The sequence below is a fragment of the Phalangium opilio genome, unplaced genomic scaffold, assembly GCF_054372755.1.
Source record: "Phalangium opilio isolate 3A_F unplaced genomic scaffold, DU_Popi_V2 ptg000360l_1, whole genome shotgun sequence".
In the NCBI taxonomy this organism is placed as follows: domain Eukaryota; kingdom Metazoa; phylum Arthropoda; class Arachnida; order Opiliones; family Phalangiidae; genus Phalangium; species Phalangium opilio.
In genome coordinates this window covers 702,037-715,358 of record NW_028324230.1, presented here as the reverse complement: position 1 = coordinate 715,358, position 13,322 = coordinate 702,037, and the positions used below count along the sequence as shown (strand labels likewise).

Below are 13,322 nucleotides of genomic sequence, written 5' to 3'. Positions count from 1 at the left end.
CCACAACACCGCTCCCGGGTGGGCTCGAACCACCAACCTTTCGGTTAACAGCCGAACGCGCTAACCATAGCGCAACGGAAGCCCAAATATTAAATGGTCGTCAGGTATTGAGGTAAAACTTTGACTTTTTACTTCACATCTGAGACCTCACAACACCGCTCCCGGATGGGCTCGAACCTCCAACCTTTCGGTTAACAGCCGAACGCGCTAACCATTGCGCCACGGACGCCCAAAAATTAAATGGTCGACAGGTATTGTGGAAAAACTTTGGCTATTTACGTTACATTTGAGATCCCAAAACACCGCTCCCGGGTGGGCTCGAACCACCAACCTATTGGTTAACAGCCGAACGCGCTAACAATTGAGCCACGGAAGCTCAGAAAATAAATGGTTATCACATATTATGGAAAAAGTTTGACTTTTCACGCTACATCTGAGACCTCACAACACCGCTCCCGGATGGGCTCGAACCACCAACCTTTCGATTAACAGCCGAACGCGCTAACCATTGAGCCACGGAAGCCCAAAAATTAAATGTTCGTCAGGTATTGTGGAAAAACTCTGACATTTTACGTTACATCTGAGACGTCACAACATCTCTCCCGGATGGGCTCGAACCACCAACCTGTTAGTTAACAGCCGAACGCGCTAACCATTGAGCCACGGAAGCTCAGAAAATAAATGGTTATCATGTATTAGGGAAAAAGTTTGACTTTTCACGCTACATCTGAGACCTCACAACACCGCTCCCGGATGGGCTCGAACCACCAACCTTTCGGTTAACAGCCGAACGCGCTAACCATTCGCCACGGACGGCCAAAAATTAAATGGTCGTCAGGTATTGTTGAAAAACTTTCGCTATTTACGTTACATTTGAGATCCCAAAACACCCCTCCCGGGTGGGCTCGAACCACCAACCTTTCGATTAACAGCTGGACGCGCTAATTATTGCGCCACGGAAGCCCAGAAATGAAATGTTCGTCAGGTATTGTGGAAAAACTCTGACATTTTACGTAACATCTGAGACGTCACAACACCGCTCCCGGATGGGCTCGAACCACCAACCTTTCGGTTAACAGCCGAACGCGCTAACCATTGCGCCACGGACGCCCAAATATTAAATGGTCGTCAGGTATTGAGGTAAAACTTTGACTTTTTACTTCACATCTGAGACCTCACAACACCGCTCCCGGATGGGCTCGAACCTCCAACCTTTCGGTTAACAGCCGAACGCGCTAACCATTGCGCCACGGACGCCCAAAAATTAAATGGTCGACAGGTATTGTGGAAAAACTTTGGCTATTTACGTTACATTTGAGATCCCAAAACACCGCTCCCGGGTGGGCTCGAACCACCAACCTATTGGTTAACAGCCGAACGCGCTAACAATTGAGCCACGGAAGCTCAGAAAATAAATGGTTATCACATATTATGGAAAAAGTTTGACTTTTCACGCTACATCTGAGACCTCACAACACCGCTCCCGGATGGGCTCGAACCACCAACCTTTCGATTAACAGCCGAACGCGCTAACCATTGAGCCACGGAAGCCCAAAAATTAAATGTTCGTCAGGTATTGTGGAAAAACTCTGACATTTTACGTTACATCTGAGACGTCACAACACCCCTCCCGGGTGGGCTCGAACCACCAACCTTTCGATTAACAGCTGGACGCGCTAATTATTGCGCCACGGAAGCCCAGAAATGAAATGTTCGTCAGGTATTGTGGAAAAACTCTGACATTTTACGTAACATCTGAGACGTCACAACACCGCTCCCGGATGGGCTCGAACCACCAACCTTTCGGTTAACAGCCGAACGCGCTAACCATTGCGCCACGGACGCCCAAAAATTAAATGGTCGTCTGGTATTGTGGGAAAACTTTGGGTTTTTACGTTACATTAGAGATCCCACAACACCGCTCCCGGGTGGGTTCGAACCACCAACCGTTCGGTTAACAGCCGAACGCGCTAACCATAGCGCAACGGAAGCCCAAATATTAAATGGTCGTCAGGTATTGAGGTAAAACTTTGACTTTTTACTTCACATCTGAGACCTCACAACACCGCTCCCGGATGGGCTCGAACCACCAACCTATTGGTTAACAGCCGAACGCGCTAACAATTGAGCCACGGAAGCTCAGAAAATAAATGGTTATCACATATTATGGAAAAAGTTTGACTTTTCACGCTACATCTGAGACCTCACAACACCGCTCCCGGATGGGCTCGAACCACCAACCTTTCGATTAACAGCCGAACGCGCTAACCATTGAGCCACGGAAGCCCAACAATTAAATGTTCGTCAGGTATTGTGGAAAAACTCTGACATTTTACGTTACATCTGAGACGTCACAACATCTCTCCCGGATGGGCTCGAACCACCAACCTGTTAGTTAACAGCCGAACGCGCTAACCATTGAGCCACGGAAGCTCAGAAAATAAATGGTTATCATGTATTAGGGAAAAAGTTTGACTTTTCACGCTACATCTGAGACCTCACAACACCGCTCCCGGATGGGCTCGAACCACCAACCTTTCGGTTAACAGCCGAACGCGCTAACCATTCGCCACGGACGGCCAAAAATTAAATGGTCGTCAGGTATTGTGGAAAAACTTTGGCTATTTACGTTACATTTGAGATCCCAAAACACCGCTCCCGGGTGGGCTCGAACCACCAACCTATTGGTTAACAGCCGAACGCGCTAACAATTGAGCCACGGAAGCTCAGAAAATAAATGGTTATCACGTATTATCGAAAAAGTTTGACTTTTCACGCTACATCTGAGACCTCACAACACCGCTCCCGGATGGGCTCGAACCATCAACCTTTCGATTAACAGCCGAACGCGCTAACCATTGAGCCACGGAAGCCCAAAAATTAAATGTTCGTCAGGTATTGTGGAAAAACTCTGACATTTTACGTTACATCTGAGACGTCACAACACCTCTCCCGGATGGGCTCGAACCACCAACCTATTGGTTAACAGCCGAACGCGCTAACCATTCGCCACGGACGCCCAAAAATTAAATGGTCGTCAGGTATTGTGGAAAAACTTTGGCTATTTACGTTACATTTGAGATCCAAAAACACCGCTCCCGGGTGGGCTCGAACCACCAACCTTTCGGTTAACAGCTGAACGCGCTAACCATAGCGCCACGGACGCCCAAAAATTAAATGGTCGACAGGTATTGTGGAAAAACTTTGGCTATTTACGTTACATTTGAGATCCCAAAACAACGCTCCCGGATGGGCTCGAACCACCAACCTTTCGATAAACAGCCGAACGCGCTAACCATTGAGCCACGGAAGCCCAAAAATTAAATGCTCGTCAGGTATTGTGGAAAAACTCTGACATTTTACGTTACATCTGAGACGTCACAACACTTCTCCCGGATGGGCTCGAACCACCAACCTATTGGTTAACAGCCGAACGCGCTAACCATTGAGCCACAGAAGCTCAGAAATCAAATGGTTGTTAGGTATTGTGGATAAGTTATGACTTTTTACGTTACATCTGAGACCCTACAACACCTCTCCCAGGTGGGCTCGAACCACCAACCTTTCGGTCAACAGCCGAACGCGCTAACCATTGCGCAACGGAAGCCCAAGAATTAAATGGTCGTCAGGTATCGTGAAAAAACTTTGGCTTTTTACGTTACATTTGAGATCCCACAACACCGCTCCCGGGTGGGCTCGAACCACCAACCTATTGATTTACTGCTGAACGCGCTAACCATTGCGCCACGGAAGCCCAAAAATTAAATGTTCGTCAGTTATTGTGGAAAAACTCTGACATTTTACGTTACATCTGAGACCTCACAGCACCGCTCCCGGGAGGGCTCAAACCACCAGTCTTTTGAATAACAGCTGAACGCGCTAACCATTGCGCCACGGAAGCCCAAAATTTAAATGGTCGTCAGGTGCTGTGGAAAAACTATGACATTTTACGTTACATCTGAGACCTCACAACACCGCTCCCGGATGGGCTCGAACCACCAACCTATTGGTTAACAGCCGAACGCGCTAACCATTGAGCCACGGAAGCTCAGTAATTAAATGGTTGTCAGGTATCGTGGAGAAACTCTGACTTTTTACGTTACATCTGAGACCCCACAAAACGCTCCCGGAGGGGCTCGAACCACCAACCTTTTGAATAACAGCTGAGCGCACTAACCATTGCGCCACGTAAGCCCAAATATTAAATGGTCGTCAGGTATTGTGGAAAAACTATGACATTTTACGTTACATCTAAGACCTCACAACACCGCTTTCGGGTGGGCTCGAACCACCAACCTTTCGGTTAACAGCCGAACGCGCTAACCATTGCGCCACGGAAGCCCAAGTATTAAATGGTCGTCAGGTATTGTGGAAAAACCTCGACTTTTTACGTCACATCTGAGACCCCACAAAACGCTCCCGGAGGGGCTCGAATCACCAACCTTTTGAATAACAGCTGAGCGCACTAACCATTGCGCCACGTAAGCCCAAATATTAAATGGTCGTCAGGTATTGTGGAAAAACTATGACATTTTACGTTAAATCTGAGACCTCACAACACCGCTCCCGGGAGGGCTCAAACCACCACCCTTTCGGTTAACAGCCGAACGCGCTAACCATTGCGCCACGGACGCCCAAAAATTAAATGGTCGTCTGGTATTGTGGGAAAACTTTGGGTTTTTACGTTACATTAGAGATCCCACAACACCGCTCACGGGTGGGCTCGAACCACCAACCTATTGGTTAACAGCCGAACGCGCTAACAATTGAGCCACGGAAGCTCAGAAAACAAATGGTTATCACGTATTATCGAAAAAGTTTGACTTTTCACGCTACATCTGAGACCTCACAACACCGCTCCCGGATGGGCTCGAACCACCAACCTTTCGATTAACAGCCGAACGCGCTAACCATTGAGCCACGGAAGCCCAAAAATTAAATGTTCGTCAGGTATTGTGGAAAAACTCTGACATTTTACGTTACATCTGAGACGTCACAACACCTCTCCCGGATGGGCTCGAACCACCAACCTATTGGTTAACAGCCGAACGCGCTAACCATTCGCCACGGACGCCCAAAAATTAAATGGTCGTCAGGTATTGTGGAAAAACTTTGGCTATTTACGTTACATTTGAGATCCAAAAACACCGCTCCCGGGTGGGCTCGAACCACCAACCTTTCGGTTAACAGCTGAACGCGCTAACCATTGCGCCACGGAAGCCCAAAAATTAAATGCTCGTCAGGTATTGTGGAAAAACTCTGACATTTTACGTTACATCTGAGACGTCACAACACCGCTCCCGGGAGGGCTCGAACCACCAACCTATTGGTTAACAGCCGAACGCTCTAACCATTGAGCCACGGAAGCCCAAAAATTAAATGTTCGTCAGGTATTGTGGAAAAACTCTGACATTTTACGTTACATCTGAGACGTCACAACACTTCTCCCGGATGGGCTCGAACCACCAACCTATTGGTTAACAGCCGAACGCGCTAACCATTGAGCCACAGAAGCTCAGAAATTAAATGGTTGTTAGGTATTGCGGATAAGTTATGACTTTTTACGTTACATCTGAGACCCTACAACACCTCTCCCAGGTGGGCTCGAACCACCAACCTTTCGGTCAACAGCCGAACGCGCTAACCATTGAGCCACGGAAGCTCAGTAATTAAATGGTTGTCAGGTATTGTGGAGAAACTCTGACTTTTTACGTTACATCTGAGACCCCACAAAACGCTCCCGGAGGGGCTCGAACCACCCACCTTTTGAATAACAGCTGAGCGCACTAACCATTGCGCGACGTAAGCCCAAATATTAAATGGTCGTCAGGTATTGTGGAAAAACTATGACATTTTACGTTACATCTGAGACCTCACAACACCGCTTTCGGGTGGGCTCGAATCACCAACCTTTCGGTTAACAGCCGAACGCGCTAACCATTGCGCCACGGAAGCCCAAATATTAAATGGTCGTCAGGTATTGTGGAAAAACTATGACATTTTACGTTTCATCTGAGACCTCACAACACCGCTTTCGGGTGGGCTCGAATCACCAACCTTTCGGTTAACAGCCGAACGCGCTAACCATTGCGCCACGGAAGCCCAAATATTAAATGGTCGTCAGGTATTGTGGAAAAACCTCGACTTTTTACGTCACATCTGAGACATCACAACACCGCTCCCGGGTACGCTCGAACCACCAACCTTTTGAATAACAGTTGAGCGCGCTAACCATTGCGCCACGGAAGCCCAAAAATTAAATGTTCGTCAGGTATTGTGGAAAAACCTCGACTTTTTACGTCACATCTGAGACCTCACAACACCGCTCCCGGATGGGCACGAACCACCAACCTTTCGGTTCATAGCCGAACGCGCTAACCAATGCGCCACGGAAACCCAAAAATTCAATGGTCGTCAGGTATTGTGGAAAAACTTTGGTTTTTACGTTACATTTGAGATCCCACAACACCGGTCCCGGGTGGGCTCGAACCACCAACCTATTGGTTAACAGCCGAACGCGCTAACAATTAAGCCACGGAAGCTCAGAAATTAAATGGTTATCACGTATTGTGGAAAAGTTTTGAATTTTTATGCTACATCTGAGACCCCACAACACCGCTCCCGGGTGGGCTCGAACCACCAACCTATTGGTTAACAGCCGAACGCGCTAACCATTGAGCCACGGAAGCTCAGGAATTAAATGGTTGTCCCGTATTGTGGAAAAGTTTTGACTTTTTACGCTACATCTGAGACCCCACAACACCTCTCCCGGGTGGGCTCGAACCACCCACCTTTCGGTTAACTGCTGAACGCACTAACCATTGCACCACGGAAGCCCAAATATTAATTGGTCGTCAGGTATTGTGGAAAACTCTTGACTTTTACGTCACATCTGAGACCTCACAACACCGCTCCCGGATGGGCTCGAACCACCAACCTTTCGGTTAACAGCCGAACGCGCCAACCATTGAGCCACGGAAGCTCAGTAATTAAATGGTTGTCAGGTATTGTGGAGAAACCTTGACTTTTTACGCCACATCTGAGACCTCACAACACCGGTTTCGGGTGGGCTCGAACCACCAACTTACTGGTTAACAGCCGAACGCGCTAACCATTGCGCCACGGAAGCCCAAAAATTAAATGTTCGTCAGTTATTGTGGAAAAACTCTGACATTTTACGTTACATCTGAGACCTCACAGCTCCGCTCCCGGGAGGGCTCAAACCACCAGTCTTTTGAATAACAGCTGAACGCGCTAACCATTGCGCCACGGAAGCCCAAAATTTAAATGGTCGTCAGGTGCTGTGGAAAAACTATGACATTTTACGTTACATCTGAGACCTCACAACACCGCTCCCGGATGGGCTCGAACCACCAACCTATTGGTTAACAGCCGAACGCGCTAACCATTGAGCCACGGAAGCTCAGTAATTAAATGGTTGTCAGGTATTGTGGAGAAACTCTGACTTTTTACGTTACATCTGAGACCCCACAAAACGCTCCCGGAGGGGCTCGAACCACCCACCTTTTGAATAACAGCTGAGCGCACTAACCATTGCGCCACGTAAGCCCAAATATTAAATGGTCGTCAGGTATTGTGGAAAAACTATGACATTTTACGTTACATCTGAGACCTCACAACACCGCTTTCGGGTGGGCTCGAATCACCAACCTTTCGGTTAACAGCCGAACGCGCTAACCATTGCGCCACGGAAGCCCAAATATTAAATGGTCGTCAGGTATTGTGGAAAAACTATGACATTTTACGTTACATCTGAGACCTCACAACACCGCTTTCGGGTGGGCTCGAATCACCAACCTTTCGGTTAACAGCCGAACGCGCTAACCATTGCGCCACGGAAGCCCAAATATTAAATGGTCGACAGGTATTGTGGAAAAACCTCGACTTTTTACGTCACATCTGAGACATCACAACACCGCTCCCGGGTACGCTCGAACCACCAACCTTTTGAATAACAGTTGAGCGCGCTAACCATTGCGCCACGGAAGCCCAAAAATTAAATGTTCGTCAGGTATTGTGGAAAAACCTCGACTTTTTACGTCACATCTGAGACCTCACAACACCGCTCCCGGATGGGCACGAACCACCAACCTTTCGGTTCATAGCCGAACGCGCTAACCAATGCGCCACGGAAACCCAAAAATTCAATGGTCGTCAGGTATTGTGGAAAAACTTTGGTTTTTACGTTACATTTGAGATCCCACAACACCGGTCCCGGGTGGGCTCGAACCACCAACCTATTGGTTAACAGCCGAACGCGCTAACAATTAAGCCACGGAAGCTCAGAAATTAAATGGTTATCACGTATTGTGGAAAAGTTTTGAATTTTTATGCTACATCTGAGACCCCACAACACCGCTCCCGGGTGGGCTCGAACCACCAACCTATTGGTTAACAGCCGAACGCGCTAACCATTGAGCCACGGAAGCTCAGGAATTAAATGGTTGTCCCGTATTGTGGAAAAGTTTTGACTTTTTACGCTACATCTGAGACCCCACAACACCTCTCCCGGGTGGGCTCGAACCACCCACCTTTCGGTTAACTGCTGAACGCACTAACCATTGCACCACGGAAGCCCAAATATTAATTGGTCGTCAGGTATTGTGGAAAACTCTTGACTTTTACGTCACATCTGAGACCTCACAACACCGCTCCCGGATGGGCTCGAACCACCAACCTTTCGGTTAACAGCCGAACGCGCCAACCATTGAGCCACGGAAGCTCAGTAATTAAATGGTTGTCAGGTATTGTGGAGAAACCTTGACTTTTTACGCCACATCTGAGACCTCACAACACCGGTTTCGGGTGGGCTCGAACCACCAACTTACTGGTTAACAGCCGAACGCGCTAACCATTGCGCCACGGAAGCCCAAATATTAAATGGTCGTCAGGTATTGTGGAAAAACCTCGACTTTTTACGTCACATCTGAGACACCACAAAACGCTCCCGGAGGAGCTCGAACCGCCAACCTTTTGAATAACAGCTGAGCGCACTAACCATTGCGCCACGTAAGCCCAAATATTAAATGGTCGTCAGGTATTGTGGAAAAACTATGACATTTTACGTTACATCTGAGACCTCACAACACCGCTTTCGGGTGGGCTCGAACCACCAACCTTTCGGTTAACAGCCGAACGCGCTAACCATTGCGCCACGGAAGCCCATATATTAAATGGTCGTCAGGTATTGTGGAAAAACTATGACATTTTACGTTTCATCTGAGACCTCACAACACCGCTTTCGGGTACGCTCGAACCACCAACCTTTCGGTTAACAGCCGAACGCGCTAACCATTGCGCCACGGAAGCCCAAAAATTAAATGTTCGTCAGGTATTGTGGAAAAACCTCGACTTTTTACGTTACATTTGAGATCCCACAACACCGGTCCCGGGTGGGCTCGAACCACCAACCTATTGGTTAACAGCCGAACGCGCTAACAATTAAGCCACGGAAGCTCAGAAATTAAATGGTTATCACGTATTGTGGAAAAGTTTTGAATTTTTATGCTACATCTGAGACCCCACAACACCGCTCCCGGGTGGGCTCGAACCACCCACCTTTCGGTTAACTGCTGAACGCACTAACCATTGCGCCACGGAAGCCCAAATATTAATTGGTCGTCAGGTATTGTGGAAAACTCTTGACTTCTACGTCACATCTGAGACCTCACAACACCGCTCCCGGATGGGCTCGAACCACCAACCTTTCGGTTAACAGCCGAACGCGCCAACCATTGAGCCACGGAAGCTCAGTAATTAAATGGTTGTCAGGTATTGTGGAGAAACCTTGACTTTTTACGCCACATCTGAGACCTCACAACACCGGTTTCGGGTGGGCTCGAACCACCAACTTACTGGTTAACAGCCGAACGCGCTAACCATTGAGCCACGGAAGCCCAAAAATTAAATGTTCGTCAGGTATTGTGGAAAAACTCTGACTTTTCACGTTACATCTGAGACACCACAAAACGCTCCCGGATGGGCACGAACCACCAACCTTTCGGTTCATAGCCGAACGCGCTAACCAATGCGCCACGGAAACCCAAAAATTCAATGGTCGTCAGGTATTGTGGAAAAACTTTGGTTTTTACGTTACATTTGAGATCCCACAACACCGGTCCCGGGTGGGCTCGAACCACCAACCTATTGGTTAACAGCCGAACGCGCTAACAATTAAGCCACGGAAGCTCAGAAATTAAATGGTTATCACGTATTGTGGAAAAGTTTTGAATTTTTATGCTACATCTGAGACCTCACAACACCGGTTTCGGGTGGGCTCGAACCACCAACTTACTGGTTAACAGCCGAACGCGCTAACCATTGAGCCACGGAAGCCCAAAAATTAAATGTTCGTCAGGTATTGTGGAAAAACTCTGACTTTTCACGTTACATCTGAGACACCACAAAACGCTCCCGGATGGGCTTGAACCACCAAACTTTCGGTTCGTCAGTTATTGTGGAAAACGTTTGACTTTTTAAGTTACATCTGAGACCTCACAACACCGCTCCCAGATGGGCTCGAACCACCAACCTATTGGTTAACAGCCGAACGCGCTAACCATTGAGCCACGGAAGTTCAGAAATTAAATGTTCGTCAGTTATTGTGGAAAACTATGACATTTTACGTTACATCTGAGACCTCACAACACCGCTTTCGGGTGGGCTCGAACCACCAACCTTTCGGTTAACAGCCGAACGCGCTAACCATTGCGCCACGGAAGCCCAAATATTAAATGGTCGTCAGGTATTGTGGAATAACCGCGACTTTTTACGTCACATCTGAGACATCACAACACCGCTCCCGGGTACGCTCGAACCACCAACCTTTTGAATAACAGTTGAGCGCGCTAACCATTGCGCAACGGAAGCCCAAGAATTAAATGGTCGTCAGGTATTGTGAAAAAACTTTGGCTTTTTACGTTACATTTGAGATCCCACAACACCGCTCCCGGGTGGGCTCGAACCACCAACCTATTGTTTTACTGCTGAACGCGCTAACCATTGCGCCACGGAAGCCCAAAAATTAAATGTTCGTCAGTTATTGTGGAAAAACTCTGACATTTTACGTTACATCTGAGACCTCACAGCACCGCTCCCGGGAGGGCTCAAACCACCAGTCTTTTGAATAATAGCTGAACGCGCTAACCATTGCGCCACAGAAGCCCAAAATTTAAATGGTCGTCAGGTGCTGTGGAAAAACTATGACATTTTACGTTACATCTGAGACCTCACAACACCGCTCCCGGATGGGCTCGAACCACCAACCTATTGGTTAACAGCCGAACGCGCTAACCATTGAGCCACGGACGCTCAGTAATTAAATGGTTGTCAGGTATTGTGGAGAAACTCTGACTTTTTACGTTACATCTGAGACCCCACAAAACGCTCCCGGAGGGGCTCGAACCACCAACCTTTTGAATAACAGCTGAGCGCACTAACCATTGCGCCACGTAAGCCCAAATATTAAATGGTCGTCAGGTATTGTGGAAAAACTATGACATTTTACGTTACATCTGAGACCTCACAACACCGCTTTCGGGTGGGCTCGAACCACCAACCTTTCGGTTAACAGCCGAACGCGCTAACCATTGCGCCACGGAAGCCCAAATATTAAATGGTCGTCAGGTATTGTGGAAAAACCTCGACTTTTTACGTCACATCTGAGACCCCACAAAACGCTCCCGGAGGAGCTCGAACCACCAACCTTTTGAATAACAGCTGAGCGCACTAACCATTGCGCCACGTAAGCCCAAATATTAAATGGTCGTCAGGTATTGTGGAAAAACTATGACATTTTACGTTACATCTGAGACCTCACAACACCGCTTTCGGGTGGGCTCGAACCACCAACCTTTCGGTTAACAGCCGAACGCGCTAACCATTGCGCCACGGAAGCCCATATATTAAATGGTCGTCAGGTATTGTGGAAAAACCTCGACTTTTTACGTCACATCTGAGACATCACAACACCGCTCCCGGGTACGCTCGAACCACCAACCTTTTGAATAACAGTTGAGCGCGCTAACCATTGCGCCACGGAAGCCCAAAAATTAAATGTTCGTCAGGTATTGTGGAAAAACCTCGACTTTTTACGTCACATCTGAGACCTCACAACACCGCTCCCGGATGGGCACGAACCACCAACCTTTCGGTTCATAGCCGAACGCGCTAACCAATGCGCCACGGAAACCCAAAAATTCAATGTTCGTCAGGTATTGTGGAAAAACTTTGGTTTTTACGTTACATTTGAGATCCCACAACACCGGTCCCGGGTGGGCTCGAACCACCAACCTATTGGTTAACAGCCGAACGCGCTAACAATTAAGCCAGGGAAGCTCAGAAATTAAATGGTTATCACGTATTGTGGAAAAGTTTTGAATTTTTATGCTACATCTGAGGCCCCACAACACCGCTCCCGGGTGGGCTCGAACCACCAACCTATTGGTTAACAGCCGAACGCGCTAACCATTGCGCCACGGAAGCCCAAATATTAAATGGTCGTCAGGTATTGTGGAATAACCGCGACTTTTTACGTCACATCTGAGACATCACAACACCGCTCCCGGGTACGCTCGAACCACCAACCTTTTGAATAACAGTTGAGCGCGCTAACCATTGCGCAACGGAAGCCCAAAAATTAAATGGTCGTCAGGTATTGTGAAAAAACTTTGGCTTTTTACGTTACATTTGAGATCCCACAACACCGCTCCCGGGTGGGCTCGAACCACCAACCTATTGTTTTACTGCTGAACGCGCTAACCATTGCGCCACGGAAGCCCAAAAATTAAATGTTCGTCAGTTATTGTGGAAAAACTCTGACATTTTACGTTACATCTGAGACCTCACAGCACCGCTCCCGGGAGGGCTCAAACCACCAGTCTTTTGAATAATAGCTGAACGCGCTAACCATTGCGCCACAGAAGCCCAAAATTTAAATGGTCGTCAGGTGCTGTGGAAAAACTATGACATTTTACGTTACATCTGAGACCTCACAACACCGCTCCCGGATGGGCTCGAACCACCAACCTATTGGTTAACAGCCGAACGCGCTAACCATTGAGCCACGGAAGCTCAGTAATTAAATGGTTGTCAGGTATTGTGGAGAAACCTCGACTTTTTACGTCACATCTGAGACCCCACAAAACGCTCCCGGAGGAGCTCGAACCACCAACCTTTTGAATAACAGCTGAGCGCACTAACCATTGCGCCACGTAAGCCCAAATATTAAATGGTCGTCAGGTATTGTGGAAAAACTATGACATTTTACGTTACATCTGAGACCTCACAACACCGCTTTCGGG

The 13,322-nt window shown here is 48.0% G+C and overlaps 4 non-coding genes across 4 annotated transcripts; all 4 read right to left on the bottom strand.

Annotated features, from left to right (window-relative positions):
* Window positions 1-6,323: 6,323 nt before the first annotated feature.
* TRNAH-AUG (transfer RNA histidin (anticodon AUG)) lies at window positions 6,324-6,396 on the bottom strand. The gene has a single exon. It is a non-coding gene; the product is annotated as a tRNA-His (tRNA).
* A 1,688-nt stretch (window positions 6,397-8,084) lies between these two features.
* Window positions 8,085-8,157, bottom strand: TRNAH-AUG (transfer RNA histidin (anticodon AUG)). The gene has a single exon. It is a non-coding gene; the product is annotated as a tRNA-His (tRNA).
* Window positions 8,158-9,990: 1,833 nt separating this feature from the next.
* On the bottom strand, window positions 9,991-10,063 carry TRNAH-AUG (transfer RNA histidin (anticodon AUG)). The gene has a single exon. It is a non-coding gene; the product is annotated as a tRNA-His (tRNA).
* Window positions 10,064-12,138: 2,075 nt separating this feature from the next.
* TRNAH-AUG (transfer RNA histidin (anticodon AUG)) lies at window positions 12,139-12,211 on the bottom strand. The gene has a single exon. It is a non-coding gene; the product is annotated as a tRNA-His (tRNA).
* Window positions 12,212-13,322: the final 1,111 nt, after the last annotated feature.